Source organism: Vanessa cardui, chromosome 11 (genome assembly GCF_905220365.1).
Source record: "Vanessa cardui chromosome 11, ilVanCard2.1, whole genome shotgun sequence".
Taxonomy (NCBI): domain Eukaryota; kingdom Metazoa; phylum Arthropoda; class Insecta; order Lepidoptera; family Nymphalidae; genus Vanessa; species Vanessa cardui.
In genome coordinates, this window is record NC_061133.1 from 3,400,529 (window position 1) to 3,416,600 (window position 16,072).

Sequence of the window (16,072 nt, forward strand, 5' to 3'; positions counted from 1 at the left end):
ATTAATATCATAAAAAGTATGTATTGGATGGTCTCCGGTTTCATATAAATTAAATTTACACTGAATAGAATAATAGCGGTAACATAATACAACTCGCATTATATTTTACGAGCTAATTATGTAGCTATTATTAGACAAAATAACGTATATACCGCTGTTTTGATAACAATGTTCAACTAATATATTATAACTTTATAATTGAATATCACTTCAACAATAAATGCCCACTTAAATGAGTGTGATATATTCTGTGGTTCTTTAGCCTCTTTTAAAAAACAAATTCTTACATTGTAAATATTTAGCTAAGTAGTTTTTTCTCTCTTATTTTATGTCGCAGTTGTATTATTTTATTATTATATGTATTATTATTTTTAGTTATATATATTTTATATAAATGCCTAGTTTCACTTTAGTTATTTAAATTTTTGATCGTACATTACATGATACTTATATATATACGCATGCTGTGTTCATATCAAGAAAGATTCAATCTATGTTCATGTTTATATTAAGTTTAACATCTAAGGATAGTAACCAGTTTTATGAGACAATAAAAAAAATAAAAAAATTAATAAAAAAATCACTTCGGTGAAATTTACGGTTGCTGTTTACATTCCTCTACCTCGGAATCCAAGTGATCTTTTGTCACGTCACGAGCGTGTCATGGGGCTCAGCTCTTATCGAAGAGATTTACGAGAACTTTACGCATTTTTTTTTTAAATTACATTATCTCGTCCGATAAACGATTGCCCCGAAATACTCAAACTGCTAACTAAATAAGAATCATCACAATTTGTATTTTTAATAAAGTGGTAAAATATTCTGCTAACGTCACATCAGTCATGCCACTTCAAGATTTGATTCTTAAATTCAGAAGAACAAGATGCTAATAAGACCAGGAAAATAATAGATTGATAGGAGGGGAAACTTTAGTTCAGTTCTGGAAATTACAGACATTTTTTTTTCATTGTATTTGTTCTAACTAAATATAAATTAAAAAATATATTTAAATGATCGTAAGAATATTTACAGATGCCACTTTCCGCAGAAGCCGCAATGCAAAGACAAGACATGTACAAAAGCGGCTCGGCTGCCATTGTGTTTTTTTTCCCCCTATGAAAACAGACGAGAGTTTGCTAAATTTGACGGTTGACGGTTGCCTCAATACATCATTTCTATTCTTTAAAATATTGACTTTCTACCAACTCTAATATATGCACACATTTTTTTATCGAGAAAAAAGCAATGTTTTTTCTCAAGGAACAATTATTATTTAAAATTTAAATCGAATTATTTTTTAGATTAATGAAACCTTATTTTGTGATCACTGCACTGAAGTGCAGTCATTTTGCAGTCAATCTTGTTAACTTCATATGAAGATATATTTTATGTCATATATGGCAAACAAGAGAGCCTCTCTTGATGAAAAGTGACTATCACTGTCTGTCTATTGGCCTTTAAAGATCTGTGGCATTAAAAATACATCCGTCTTGTTGAAATGATCTTACAAAATATTGAGACAAAATAGTTCCGTTATAAAGCCGCCGCTTGGCAGGCTATATCATGCTCGTAAGGCTGGTTCGTTTTTTGTTCAGATGATCGGAATTGCGATTCAACGGCGAATTGCTGTTAGCATTCTTGCAAACATTTCGCTGTCATGATTTGTACTGTAACTATTTTATTTCCTTAACATTAAGGCCTTCATAGTTATTGTGACGTAACGATAATAGTTGGACATATGGTATCTTAAAGTTTTTTGTAAATATTGATATATTCTTTAATATTGTAGAACATATTTTTGTTCTGTCATCAATCGTTTCCGCCGTGCATGCGACGAAAGACGTTTTAGGATATTTTTTACACCTTGGTAATACATTACTTAAACTTTACTAAGGTTTTCTAATCTTTTCGAGTTACTAGATTTTTTATTCAGGGTAAATGTAGTTCTCCAATGGTGATTTCTTTTTTAAATCGATAGTACCTACTTTAACAGTTTGTTTACTACATACATACACACAAAAAAACAAATTATTCCTCTTCATAATAGTACTATAAGATAGGATTTCGAATTTCATAAAAACGTATCAGTTTTCCAAGTATCCGCTCGATTGGCAGAATATTATTTTACGCGAAAGCTAAAAATATTGATAAAGTTTGTATACGATTTCATAAAAATTCATAGCTAGGCAAATTGCCAAATATACCACATGTATAAGTGGTCACCACGGAACCACGATTCATAGATATATTTACTATTTCTTACATCGCAAATGTACCACCAACTTTGGGAACTAAAATTATGAACGGTGTGTGTATAATTACATAAACTTACCCTTGAACTAGGAACACAACACTACTAACGAGACCTAGTTAAAATAGATAGTGACTGGGTCGCACTGACCCATTGACTGCCTATGAGTACATATAAGATCACAGAACCATAGATCCAGGCCTCAATCACCAGTACAGATTACCAGATTTACGTCATAGTCCGTACTTTGGAAGCTAGAAGTGTTCACACGTAAAACCGTGGGTAGGCAGCTTAAGCACAGAGCCGGAGGACACCAAATATTTTTAGCATTATATCAAATATCCATCTCTTGCAAAAACATGTAATAGTAAAACGAAATTCACCTACGAAAGTTCTTAGCAAAATCGGCACTGTTGCTTTTCTATTAAATCGTAACAAATATTTTTCGAGAACATTTAAAGTGCTCTCAACAGGAGACCGAACGTGATTCGATTTGGTGTTCGAATTTGAATGCAGTTTAACATTTGAATAACAAGAAAGGTTGGAGGTACAGATAGACATCATATATTATGTTAAGATTTTGGGGCTCAGGGACTGACTGGTGGCATAACAATTAAAGTAAGATGAAAAAGAAATAGTCGAGATGGCCCAGTGGTTAGAACGCATGCATAACCGATGATTGCGGGTTCAAACCCAGGCAAGCACCGCTGATTCATGTGCTTAATTTGTCTTTATAATTCATCTCGTACTCGGCGGTGAAGGAAAACATCGTGAGGAAACCTGCATGTGACAAATTTCATAAAAATTCTGCCACATGTGTATTCCACCAACCCGCATTGGAACAGCGTGGTGGAATATGTTCCAAAAACCTTCTCCTCAAACGGAGAGGAGGCCTTTAGCCCAGCAGTGGGAATTTACAGGCTGTTGTTTTTATTGTTGAAAAAGAAATAGACAAAAATTTATTGAAGGTTGTATATTGAAATGCAACAATGTATTGATGACGAAATGTATATAAACAAAAAAGTAAGTATTATAGTATAATTTTAAAGTATTGCTTAGACTTCTGTTTACTTTTCCTTAGTGCATATTGTCAAAAAAAACTGTCGGGCCTTGATGGTTTCCACTGGTCCTTAACATATTAATTTAAATTTTTTTTTTATTATTTATGAAAAAAAACTGTACGACGACTGTACGACGACTGTACGAAACATGTAACGATTATGGGTAACGCATGAGATACGAAGAAATATAATTTAACTTTTTAAAATATTTAAAAAAATATATTCAGACTAAATTAATCAATAAATCTTATACACTAAAAAATATTTTAGAACAATACGCCTGGATTTAAGCTTGGGTTCCATCATACGTACTGATCGAACACTAAATGTAAATAATAAGAGCATTGTAAATGTATTTATTTGGAAAAAGCAACTATTCGAGTTTCTTGCCGTTTCTTCTCGCTGGTGGCTGCTTTCCGAAACGGTGGTTGTCTTAAGTACCTATTGACGATTCAGAAACGCTTCCTTTGAAGTTTACTTGAATAAAATACGTTAAATGTATTTTGATTAGATTTAAATACCTGTTAATGGAATCTTTTAATACTTTGTCTTCAGAAAGGATTGGTTTTACAGATTTCTACCTAAATAACTACCACACATGTACAATAATCATGATTAATTTTCATGAAGGCTTTCCTTCCCCGAAATTCTTTTAAATGGAGAATCAGTTTCCCCGTATGTGTATACAAAGTTATTCATTTCTTTATTTTGTTGAATGTTTGCGGTCTTTGTATGCGGAATCGATTTACTTTCAGATGCAAATGTGTTTGACTAGACGCCCAATTATTCCGAATTTCAATTATAATGCAATGCAAACGAAGCCACCTAACCTTTCACATTTGCATATAGGTATATTGAATTAAAAACTTTCACCCAAATTAAAGCATTCGTTCTAATTACAAGTACGTACTTTTGCTTTAAGAGTGTAATGCCATAATAAAAAAAAAAATTAAATATTAAAATATTCAAATTATTTTCAATGATTGGTTTAAATTCTATCGATACTAACAAGTTTCATATAAGGTCATATACTTAGTTCGCAGTGTATAGCATGTTGCTTTTATTTTGTATGATATTTAAATATAAATTAAATACACTTAGTTTATTGTGTTTATCTTCATTACACAGTATACAACAAAATCGTTTAGCGCTGTCTGCCCTCATACATGCTTAGATCTTTAAATTTACCCAACGGATTGTGATACAGAGTGAGTTTTTTTTAGTGTTATCGTGATCTAATATTCAATATATATAATAAATGCACAACAAAGTAGAGAAACATTGACAGTTTTAGACGTACAAACCCGGTGGGATCGCTAGTATTTAATAAATAATATATAACTATTTAGTAGAGACTACAATGCAACTTAAAGTCATAAAATTAGAAAACATAAATTTAATCACATGAGAAGTCTTTAATTTTCGCCCGGATTTCAACCCGCCTTGAAATAAGAATTTTTTTTCTCCACTCAGCGATTGCGTACTCGTCTCGATTACGTCTATTTCAATTTTGTCTATAAAAATAAATGTACATTGCATTTTTTAATCTTATTATATATGTAACTTCTAAAGGAATCCGTTTCATAACATTTACAATGTCGTATGAATTATGTATAATATAATTCTAATTATACAGAGAGGTTATAAATTCTCTTGTACAATATACTCGCTTAGGTATTCCTGTATGTGATATCACGAAGTGTGTATTACAATATTCATTCCGCTCTTTACTGTCGTGTTTCTTTTATAGGGGCTGATGTTCAGAGTGTTCTGCATTTTTAGCGCAGCATCAAGATAACGATTACGAAATATTTATTCCAGTACGAAACCCGTCTGGTAGGTTGTAATTGCTGATTCATTCCCGCTCGTAGAATACAGCTCTTCTAAACTTATTTACTCGTAAATTTACGCCAATTTCATTCGTATCTGCAACGCTTTTAAGAACTGACATCGTATTTCAATCGTGAAATGTCGAAGACCGATGTACATTGATACGCTTTTTTGAGGCGTATGGCCTTTGAATGTTTTAATTATTATAGTGTATTTCGTTTATCACGATCAGTCGTATGTGCTTTTTTTCAATTTTAATCTATACATATAATAAAATTGGAGTATCCGCTTGCTGTCTGAATGCATATGTATATTATACACGGTACATATTACCAAAATAACATCTTTTACAATTTGTGTCGGTCTGTCTGTCTGTCTGTTTGTTCTGGCTAATCTCTGGAACTGCTGGACCGATTTTGAAAGCACTTTTACTGACATATTACTTACTCGTATATAATAGGGAGTAACTTAGGCTAAAATAATATTTTTTTTTGTTAAATTCAAACGCGCACAAGGTCTCGGGCACAGCTAGTGTGTTATAATTCTAGAGCATTTTATTCGGTTTTTAAATTCCCACATATATTTTATCTCTTCTTTTTCTTCTACCTGACATGTATTAATCTGAGCTATTGCCAGTTTCTGCCGTGTATGCCTACTCCCCTGTGTATTTTCTTCCATTGGCTCTCGTGTTCAGCTTTATGACACTGATGTTATCTTTCATTGGGCTTACTTTACGTCTTACAAATTCTAGATATTATGCGATATATCTTTAAAAGTAACAGCCTGTAAATTTTCCACTGCTGGGCTAATGGCCTCCTCTCCCGTTAAGGAGAGGGCTTGGAACATATTCCACCACGCTGTTCCAATGCGGGTTGGTGGAATGCACATGTGGCAGAATTTCTATGAAATTAGTCACATGCAGGTTTCCTCACGATGTTTTCCTTTACCGCCGAGCACGAGATGAATTATAAACACAAATTAAGCACTTATATAAAGTGTTGCTTGCCTGGGTTTGAACTCGAAATCACCGGTTAAGATGTCGATGGCCCAGTGGTTAGAATGCGTGCAGCATTCTAACCACTGGGCCATCGGCTCTTATCGGCTATATATCTTTAAATAAGTTTTTATTTTTCTTCTTTAACATTATATTTTAATATCCACCTAACATAAGACGTAGTAATATACTAATGTCGGGTAAACGCGCAATTACATATTCCCAGCGAAGCAAAAAAACGGTAAAAGATAACTTGTTAACAACTTGAAAAATATATTGTCTTTACGAAAAACCCTTTTTATTTTAACGGTATAAATTAAGGCCTTTGTCAAACTTGAAGCTTCCTTCTAAATATTAGTAAAAGAATTTTTGAAATTGGATAAGTAGCTTCGGAGATTGCCTCCTACGTCCAAGCTCGCAGACTTAAGCTCTTTGTAATATAGAAGACAACATTTTAATTAAAAATACTCGGTGTCATATTGTGATAGGCAACCGGCGGGAAATATAGTCTTATACAAAGCTACTGCATTAACTTCTAAGCAATCTAAGGGAGGGTTACATATAAATTATGTTGTGTGTTGGTAATAATAGTGTTCGTTCGGATATATATGAAAAGTTTTGAAATAATACAATTATTTATATGGAGTATTATAGAAATTATTACATGATACAATATTAGCAAGCAAATCTTATTAAATTATTAGATGAAAAATAGAGTTTACTTTTATTAAATAAATTATCAAAATATTTTACTGATTCGTGTAAGTACTAAAGGGATTGAATGAATGGAATGAATGTAGCCAGAAACAAATCCAGTAGGTACATATATAATTATTATAAATTTAAGTTTGTGGAACCAGCTTTCGCCGGCGGTTTTTCCGAACCGATACGACATGGGAACCTTAAAAAAAATTGCGTACTCCTTCCTTAAAGGCCGGCAACACACCTGTAAGCACCCTGGTGTTGAAGATGTCCATGAGCGGTGGTGATCATTTTCCATCAGGTGAGTCTCCTGCTCGTGTGCCACCTATGGCATAAAAAAGTGTGATCGACTGAATCATTACAAAATAGAATACAATATTTAACGCCTAAATTTACTTCCACAGGCACATCCTCGGTAGTATAGTGGTAAGTATCCCCGCCTGTCACGCGGGAGACCGGGGTTCGATTCCCCGCCGGGGAGGGTTTTATTTTAGTTGCTTGTAATAAACTACTTAATTAATTATTTTAAAGGCGTGGTAGTCTCTTTTATTTAATTATATAAAAGTCCCATGAATACAGTAATTAAGTATTTTTATTACATTACCGAAAGATACATATTATATATATTAATATAATTTATACTTCAAACTGAATTATTTATGAGAATTAAACGAATTACATTTCTTGTAAATAATGAAATGTATTAACATAACTCATAAGACATTAATTTTCGTGAATACACATATAATACATTAAGAACTTCAAAACCTGCACAGACCCCATTGCCCGCTAAACTCTGAGTACGTCATATTTTCGGTAATCTGATACATATGTTTTTGTTTGTATGTAGATGTATATAAACATTCATGTATTACATGGTTTTTTATTTTTTATTTATCATATAAACAATCTACAAAAACAACCACTGAGGTTTCAGTCCGTGCTATCGTAGTCTAGATAATATGCATAACAATTATTAATAATGACCACTTACAATATTCTTTTTATATAATATTTACTACTACTATGTCTATTTCAAAAACTAAAATATTTTAATGCTTATACTACCTTATATAAGTAATAATGTTTAGATTTGATATTTTGACTTGAAATATTTTTTTTTATCAAAATGGGGCACGTTCATTAATACACACATATATAAATACACTACTATGGCATGTTACACATTTTTATCATACTGTAAATTTAAAATAATTTTTATATAAATAAATAAAATTGACTTCCAAAAATGTAAATCGATGTGCATTTTCATAATTTTGAACAAAACGAATCCTCCCCGGCGGGGAATCGAACCCCGGTCTCCCGCGTGACAGGCGGGGATACTTACCACTATACTACCGAGGATGTGATTGTTACACGTTAATTTAGGCTTGAATTATTTTATTGTATTAATCAAACTTTTCTTACAATTTGTTGTCAGATATTTTTAGGTGATAAATTAACTAGTGATTACGGTTACACGTACCACTATTAATGAGATCTGAGTTAGGAATGAAGTATCCTATCCCGTACAGGATCTCACTAGCCAAAGTAGCAGCAGTAGATGTTGGACATTTTATTTGAAGCAAGGTTCCTTCCAAGAGACTGACATAAAGTAACACATAGTAACACATATCTTCCCAGTCTGTAATGTTATGGTGCCAGACGCGACGTTTGGCCTGTGGCACTTTGGTATGACAATCACAAAAACCAAGATCCTGAGTATCAACCTGATACTCTGAAGCAGTCTAGTATAGAAGACGCTTGCCCGTGTTTACCTGGGGTCCTGTTGGGCTGTTCCCAATGGCTTTTATGCGATATCTGCCATTCAACTAATTTTCAAATAGTTAGCATGTCGAGTCGAGATGGCCCAGTGGTAAGAACGCGCGCATCTTGACAGATGATTGCGGGGTTAAACCCAGGCAAGCACTGCTGATTCATGTGCTTAATTTGTCTTTATAATTCATCTCGTGCTCAGCGGTGAAGGAAAACATCGTGAGGAAACCTGCATGTGACAAATTTCATAGAAATGTGTATTCCACCAACCCGCATTGGAACAGCGTGGTGGAATATGTTCCAAACCTTCTCCTCAAAGGGAGAGGAGGCCTTTAGCCCAGCTGTTGGAATTTACAGGCTGTTGTTGTTGTTGCTGTTGTAGCATGTCTCCAAGTCACCACGTGGGATCTGTAGAGGTACGTAGACTCTTCAAACAAGTATCCAGAATAATTGATATCGATAAGACGGAGTATTTGTGTTGATGTAAGAAACAAACATCTCTAGCCGTGCTCTCTAAAGATAATGGTAGCAGCATTAAGGTTTTGAAGAGTTCTCGCAACCGGCAATCGCTGTACGCTGACTGACCTCGAAATGTGGATCAAAATATTCGTATCTTATTCCTGATCGTCTTAATATTCCATTTACTGTTAAATGAAAAAAAAAAATGAAAAAATGTTTATTAACAAAAAAACAACATTATACAATGGACTGAAGCGTCTAGCAAAAGATGTTTTAATTTTGGGCAAGGGGAGCCTATAGTCCCGACGTTTGAGTAAAATTTTGTAGTCTTTTGAAGATATAGTTGAGTGATGAACTTTAAGTGCAATTTTTAGTTTAAAATTTTAAAAATCATAAATGTTACTGAGGCGATAGAGACCTGGAAGGTAAAGTGTCCTAATGATGATATCGCTAAGGAAGTTACAAAACAAAAACTTTGGGATTCTTCATTGGTTCACGCTACACTACACAGTTTGACACAAAATTTAACAAATGCTCAAGACCGTGCCAGGCTTCTAGCGTTATCATCTAAAGAGTCTAGTCACTGGTTGAATTCATTACCCTCTAAAAATATTGGGACACTTTTAGATAATGAATGTTTTCGCATATCGATTGGTCTCCGACTGGGAACACCTCTGTGTTCTGAACACAGATGCCCGTGTGGAAAGGAGGTAGACTCTTTCGGTTTACATGGTCTCTCTTGCCCAAGGAGTTCAGGTAGGCTTTTCCGCCACGGTTCTCTTAATGACATAATAAAAAGGGCTCTTGCCACCATCGACGTTCCTGCTCTTACTGAGCCTCGTGGAATTAGTCGTGATGATGGTAAGAGACCTGATGGATTAACATTGGTTCCCTGGGAACGAGGTCGGGCCCTTGTGTGGGACGCTACATGTGTTGACACGTTGGCCCCATCTCATATCCGAGAAACAATGTTAAGAGCCGGTGCCGCTGCGGAAAAAGCTGAAGCCAAAAAAATAACTAAATATTCGTGTATTATATCTAATTACTTTTTTGTTCCATTTGCGGTCGAAACACTTGGCCCTTGGAGTAGTGGTGCAAAAAGCTTCATCAAAAGTATAACACCTCGCCTCATTGCCTCCACTGGTGACAGGAGGGCTGGTTCGTTTTTTGCCCAGAGGATCGGAATTGCGATTCAACGGGGAAATGCTGCTAGCATTCTTGCCACCATTCCACGCGGTCAAGATTTATACAGTAACTAGTTTTATTTCATATTTGTATATATATATTTAAGCATTTAATGTTGTTAATTTTCAGTATATATAGTTGGCCTACAGTTAGAACTTCGCTTTCCTGATAAAGCTTGGTTGTTGAATAGTCAAAGGGTTTATTCAACATCGTTTTGAGCGCTGATCTTTGGGCTCGTTCGAGGTGAATTAAATGCGTTTTACAAGCGCTTCCCCAGGAACTAATGCCTTGGATATTTTAGAATTATACCGGAAAGGTTCATTAAAAAAAATAACGCCTCGATTATTTCTTCCACTGGTAACAGGAAAGCTGGTTTTTTCGTCCAGGGGATGGGAATTGCGATTCACCGGGGAAATGCTGCTAGATTTTTGCCACCATTCCACGCGATCATTATTGAACACTAACCAATTTCAATTTCTTTGGAAATAAATATTACTTTCCCATATGTATATACATACGTATATATTTATTAAAGGTACGTATTTTATGAGTGCTTACCTTTAAAAAATATGTAATAAATAATAACAATAAAATTTAATTCTAAAAATATAATTTTCATAGCTATTCTTTTAAGCTATTTAATAAAATAAATCCTCCCCGGCGGGGAATCGAACCCCGGTCTCCCGCGTGACAGGCGGGGATACTTACCACTATACTACCGAGGATGTGATTACAAGGCGCTAATTTGGCCTTGAATTATTTTGTTGCATTTTAGATCATTCCATTGTTATAATTTGATGTACAAGTATTTTTGCAGATAGTTAATGAATTTCGATAAGATTGCGGATTTTATATTTCTGCTTAAAAATGGTTTCAAATATGCGATACAAATATTATACACCTGTTTGATGAATAAAGAGACGTGAAGTACGAATGGCGAATACGATTTGAAAAAGAGAAAAACCAACTTCAAATAAAACTATTTCAAAACAGATTAATATGAACTAAAAAGTAATAAAAATAATTGCGAATTATTTAGAATCCTCCTAAGTAAAATGTAGTGAAAAATATTAGACTACTTAAAAATCGATTTACGATTGTGTAACGTCCAGTAATATGTTATAGTTATTGGTATATTTGGAGTTGGTGTCATTGATGACACAAAATGACAAAAAAAAAATACAAATGAATTGATAACCTCCTCCGTTTTGAAGTCGGTTGAAAACGACGGACTGTCCCTCTCTATTCTTTGATTCTCATTTAAAGGACAGTATTGTCATGACTGGTTAGAGGTAACGTCTGAACAAGAGTGTTAATTTCTTGACAAGGCTCGGGAATAGAAAATTCTAGACGTTTTTTTATAATGAATAAAATGAATTGCTCATTAAATAAGATACACTAAGATTGAACCTAGAAACTTCGATTCTAAAGCCTTATAAGGTATACAAAAAGAAAGAAGATAAAGTATCAAAAATATCAAAAATTATTAAGAAGAATACTATCATTATTATTTATTTATTGTTTGGTTAGGGGTTTATGCAAGTTCCTCGTAGGGTAGGTATGTATGTATTTACTGCTTGGTAGTAGGGGTTTGCGCAAATCCCTCTGGGTAGGTACCAACCACTTATCAGCAATACTTATTATTGTATTCTGGTTTGAAGCATGATCCAATGTGACAAGCACAATGTCAAGTACATTTTTGCTTCCAACGTTGGTGCCACATTGGCGATGTAAGGATTCGTTAATATTTCTTACATCGCCAATCTCTATATCAAAGAAAATTCGAAACTGAATATTTATCAGTAAAGTTTCTTGCTTCAAATCTTGTACGGGCGTTCGATCGGCTCGCTCAGGTTCTTTGATACGCTGTCTCAGCATTCATAGTATTTACATATTATTCGTGCACACCGACTTTCAATTCCAGGGATGTCGCGTAAATCATTCCCCATTTCATACGTATCCCTTACGTTGCATTATTTAAGATAAATATTGTAATATTTGCAGAGATAACTTCGAGTATTTCATAGACGGATGAGAATTGAAAATTGATATATTTAACTTTATAATACTTACTATACATATATATATATATATATATATATATATATATATATATATATATATATATATATATATATATATATATATATATATATATATATATATGCTAGAATAGAATATACCATACATTATTACTACGAGACGTTTTCTTTTGATTTAATTTTCGGGCTATTGACTTTTCTAAAAAAAAAATTCTTTGTAAAATTTTAGCAATAAAGTAAATTGCTATGAAGAATATACTTTAATTTTCTGCACCCAAAAGCTGGTCTCTTTAAAATGAGACCGCAGCTGATATGTTATATCAATATGAGTAAACCTTTTTTTATTTCTAGCTAGCGACAAGTCCCATCTTAACACGGGTATAATTTATTAATAAAGAAAAATATATATTAAAATATATATATGTCGGAGATCATTCATCATATCTCTTGTCATAATAGAGACGTCGTATAGGAGTACAGTGGATTATCGTGAAAACAATTAAAAGAACACTTATTCAATATAAAATTCCACTTTATTACACGAATAATAACACTCAGCACTCCAGGAACGGTAGAACAGTTCCGTGACCTCGCTCGGCTGATGCGTAGCAGTAAGTGTTCTCTCTCAAACCGAGCGATGCCTTCATGCGAATGCCGAAGTCAAGTTCACAACCGTAGGCACGCTTTTCGATCCGTTGAGTGTCTGTATGCTTGACATAACATGAATATTTTTATTTCATACAGTTGTCAGGAATAATTTAGCTTTCTACTTTATTTATTCTTTACATCAATACTTCCTGAGATTGAGTACAAATCAATAAATTATACCTCTATTACTATGAATATATCTATATTCATAATACCCTTTACATTTAGTATACATTTTTATTTGCTGGTAACTTGGCTAGCCAAGCTTTGAGTAACCCTGTCTGGGTATCTGCCTCATCTAGACATTCTTACAGAACCAAATGTCCATCAGTAACGACGACTATGAGTTGGTCCAATACCCAGCCACATGTCTCTTTTATAAGAAAATATAACAATCCGCCTTCATTTCTCATACATTTATCATTCAAGATTCAAAGCCGTACAAATATTACCCTACAATCAGCCGTTGCAATTTATAGACGACTTTCTCTATTCCTTGTTTTATTTTAAACTAGCGACCCACCCCGCTTCGCACGGATAAAATGATATGACATCACTGTACAAACTTCTAAAATTATCAGTGTTTCTCTACTAAATTTTCCATGTATTAAATATAAAAACCTTCTTCTCGAATCACTATATCTACTTATTAAATAAAACCGCATCAAAATCCGTTCGGTAGTTTTAAAGATTAAAGCAAACATAGGAATATAGGGACAGAGAAAGCGACTTTGTTTTATACTATGTAGTGATGCTACATGTTTTAAAGATTATGCTTATCAATTATTTTATATTAGTATAACATAATGCTGAATAAATAAAACGTACACTATCTCCATACATATGTACGAGTTTATTTTTAAGCCAATGTCACCTTATCATCTCGTAAATTCAATCACTTGCACGAATTCACTTGAAACCCAATTTCTAGTAATCAAATTACATCATCACACTCAATTCTATATTCGTTCAGACGAGCATTTTTAGTCTAATAGTAATGACTTTAAAGTAAATATAACAATACTATCATTTATGTTATTCAGGCATATTCATATAAGAGGGGGAAGTAAGTTAAACAAAACACTAACACCTTTATAAAATACTAGCAGTTAACCCCGGTTTTACCCGCGTGCAAGTAAGTAAGTGCAATAAGATTTACAGATTATCTTGAAAGATTACTGGGCGTTCGTAATTTTCTAATATATAAATACACACTTTCCATCCTTACTTCACTTACGCGTAGAATATAAAGAAATACTCAAATAGTTATTTACTCATTTTAAATCAGTATCTATTAGCTTTAATAGTTTACGCTCGGCGATGATGGCGAGAGCTGAGATGGATGAGTGGTTAGAACATCTTAACTGACGACTTCGGGTTCAATCCCAGGCAAGCACCACTATATATATATGTGCTTAATTTGTGTTTATAATTCATCTCGTGCTCGGCGGTGAAGGAAAACATCGTGATGAAAACCTTCATGTGTCCAATTTCATAGAAATTCTGCTAATGTGCATTCCACCAAACCGGATTGGAACAGTGTGGTGAAATATGTCCCAAAACCCTCTCCTTACTGGGTTAGGAGGCCTTACCCCAGCCGTGGGAAATTTATAGGCTGTTACTTTACTTTTTTTACTTTTATGATGAAAAAGACAATCATTTCGTGTTATTTTATATGTATGGATACACGTGTATTGATAAAAACGGTGTAGGGTTTAAGTACTCTATAGAAGAAGTTCTATTGAATGTAAAATTAATGATGACAGAAAGTTAAACCGCCTAGCTGCTTTGCGATTTAAAAGCTATACCTTCGAATTCTTTTCGTAATGTATAAATTTATTTTTTTATTATTGAGAAGGGTAATGAAAACATTAAATTAATATTACCCAGGCAGACTGATGGTGATGTAATTCTATTTAAAGTATGATGAGTAGCACTTATAAACAAAAGTCGAGATTGAGTCTGTAGATAAAAATTTGCAACTTCTCCTACAGACAGTAGTTTAAATACAAAAAATCACAGTTTTTCATATAACTAAATTTATATTCACAATTCTTAGCAAAATTCTGAAAATGTTCAGCGCCAAGCTTGCCGAGCCAATGCTAGAGCGGTTTATTGGCGTAGTGGTGAGTCCAGTAAGGCTAATGAAATAGATATTCTTTTGTTTTTATGTTTATGTTTATTCCATTATTGTTTTTATTGTTTATTTTTTAGTTTTAATACACTAACATAGTTTTTAAGTTGCTATTGTAACTAAGAAGTGGATTGTAATTGTCTTAAATAAATAAATTATTATTATTAATTCATCTCTTGCCAGCGAGAGATGTACAAAAATATTTTAACCATACATATTTTAACACTCGTTGAGTCACTGAGTCCAATGGAGAAACGTGTCATCACTTTTTAACTATCACATTTTTATATTTACATATTATATAAACAAAACAAATCAAATATTTGTATTTTGAAAAAGAAACGATCGTTAAAATGAATCAACGATTGCTAATCGAAATATAAATTAACATTCTTCACGGATATGTTTTGACATCGATGTTTAGACAGGTGTCGAATCGTTGACAGACATCCCACGGACCGAAATTGAATTTGTTCATGCTTTTACAGTACGACACAACTTAGATGTAGCATCGGCAAATTCAATAAAACCGATTACTGCCGATTTATACAACCAATATAAATAGCTCCCTATCACGCAATTCGATGCTATTCGTCGCTATAGATTCTCGCGTCTCTTCAACCCGAGAAAGCAAGTGCATGTAAATCGACGCATCAAATTGACGAATATATTAGGTCATATGATATTACAACCTATTACGATTGTTTAAACATCATATTCACATAATAAATAGATATTGATAAATAATGTGGGATAGCGTACTTAATTCGGATGTGATCGGTTTTACGAATTTTGTCTATGTTACATGTTAGTTATGTCGTACTAAACATAAGTTAAAAATAATGAGATACACATAAAACTGTTTTATAGAAATATTTATTCACGAAGACGACTCTATGTTTAATTAAATATTTTTAATAAAATAAATTAAACAAATATATTGTAATTGATGATGCTATCTATTCTCTAAGTGGTAACGTAAGTCAATAA

At 33.3% G+C, this 16,072-nt stretch overlaps 3 non-coding genes across 3 annotated transcripts; 1 reads left to right on the top strand and 2 right to left on the bottom strand.

Moving 5' to 3' along the window:
- The first annotated feature begins 7,247 nt into the window (after window positions 1-7,247).
- Window positions 7,248-7,319, top strand: Trnad-guc. Its single transcript has one exon. It is a non-coding gene; the product is annotated as a tRNA-Asp (tRNA).
- An 812-nt stretch (window positions 7,320-8,131) lies between these two features.
- Window positions 8,132-8,203, bottom strand: Trnad-guc. Its single transcript has one exon. It is a non-coding gene; the product is annotated as a tRNA-Asp (tRNA).
- Window positions 8,204-10,911: 2,708 nt separating this feature from the next.
- On the bottom strand, window positions 10,912-10,983 carry Trnad-guc. Its single transcript has one exon. It is a non-coding gene; the product is annotated as a tRNA-Asp (tRNA).
- Between the last annotated feature and the right edge of the window lie 5,089 nt (window positions 10,984-16,072).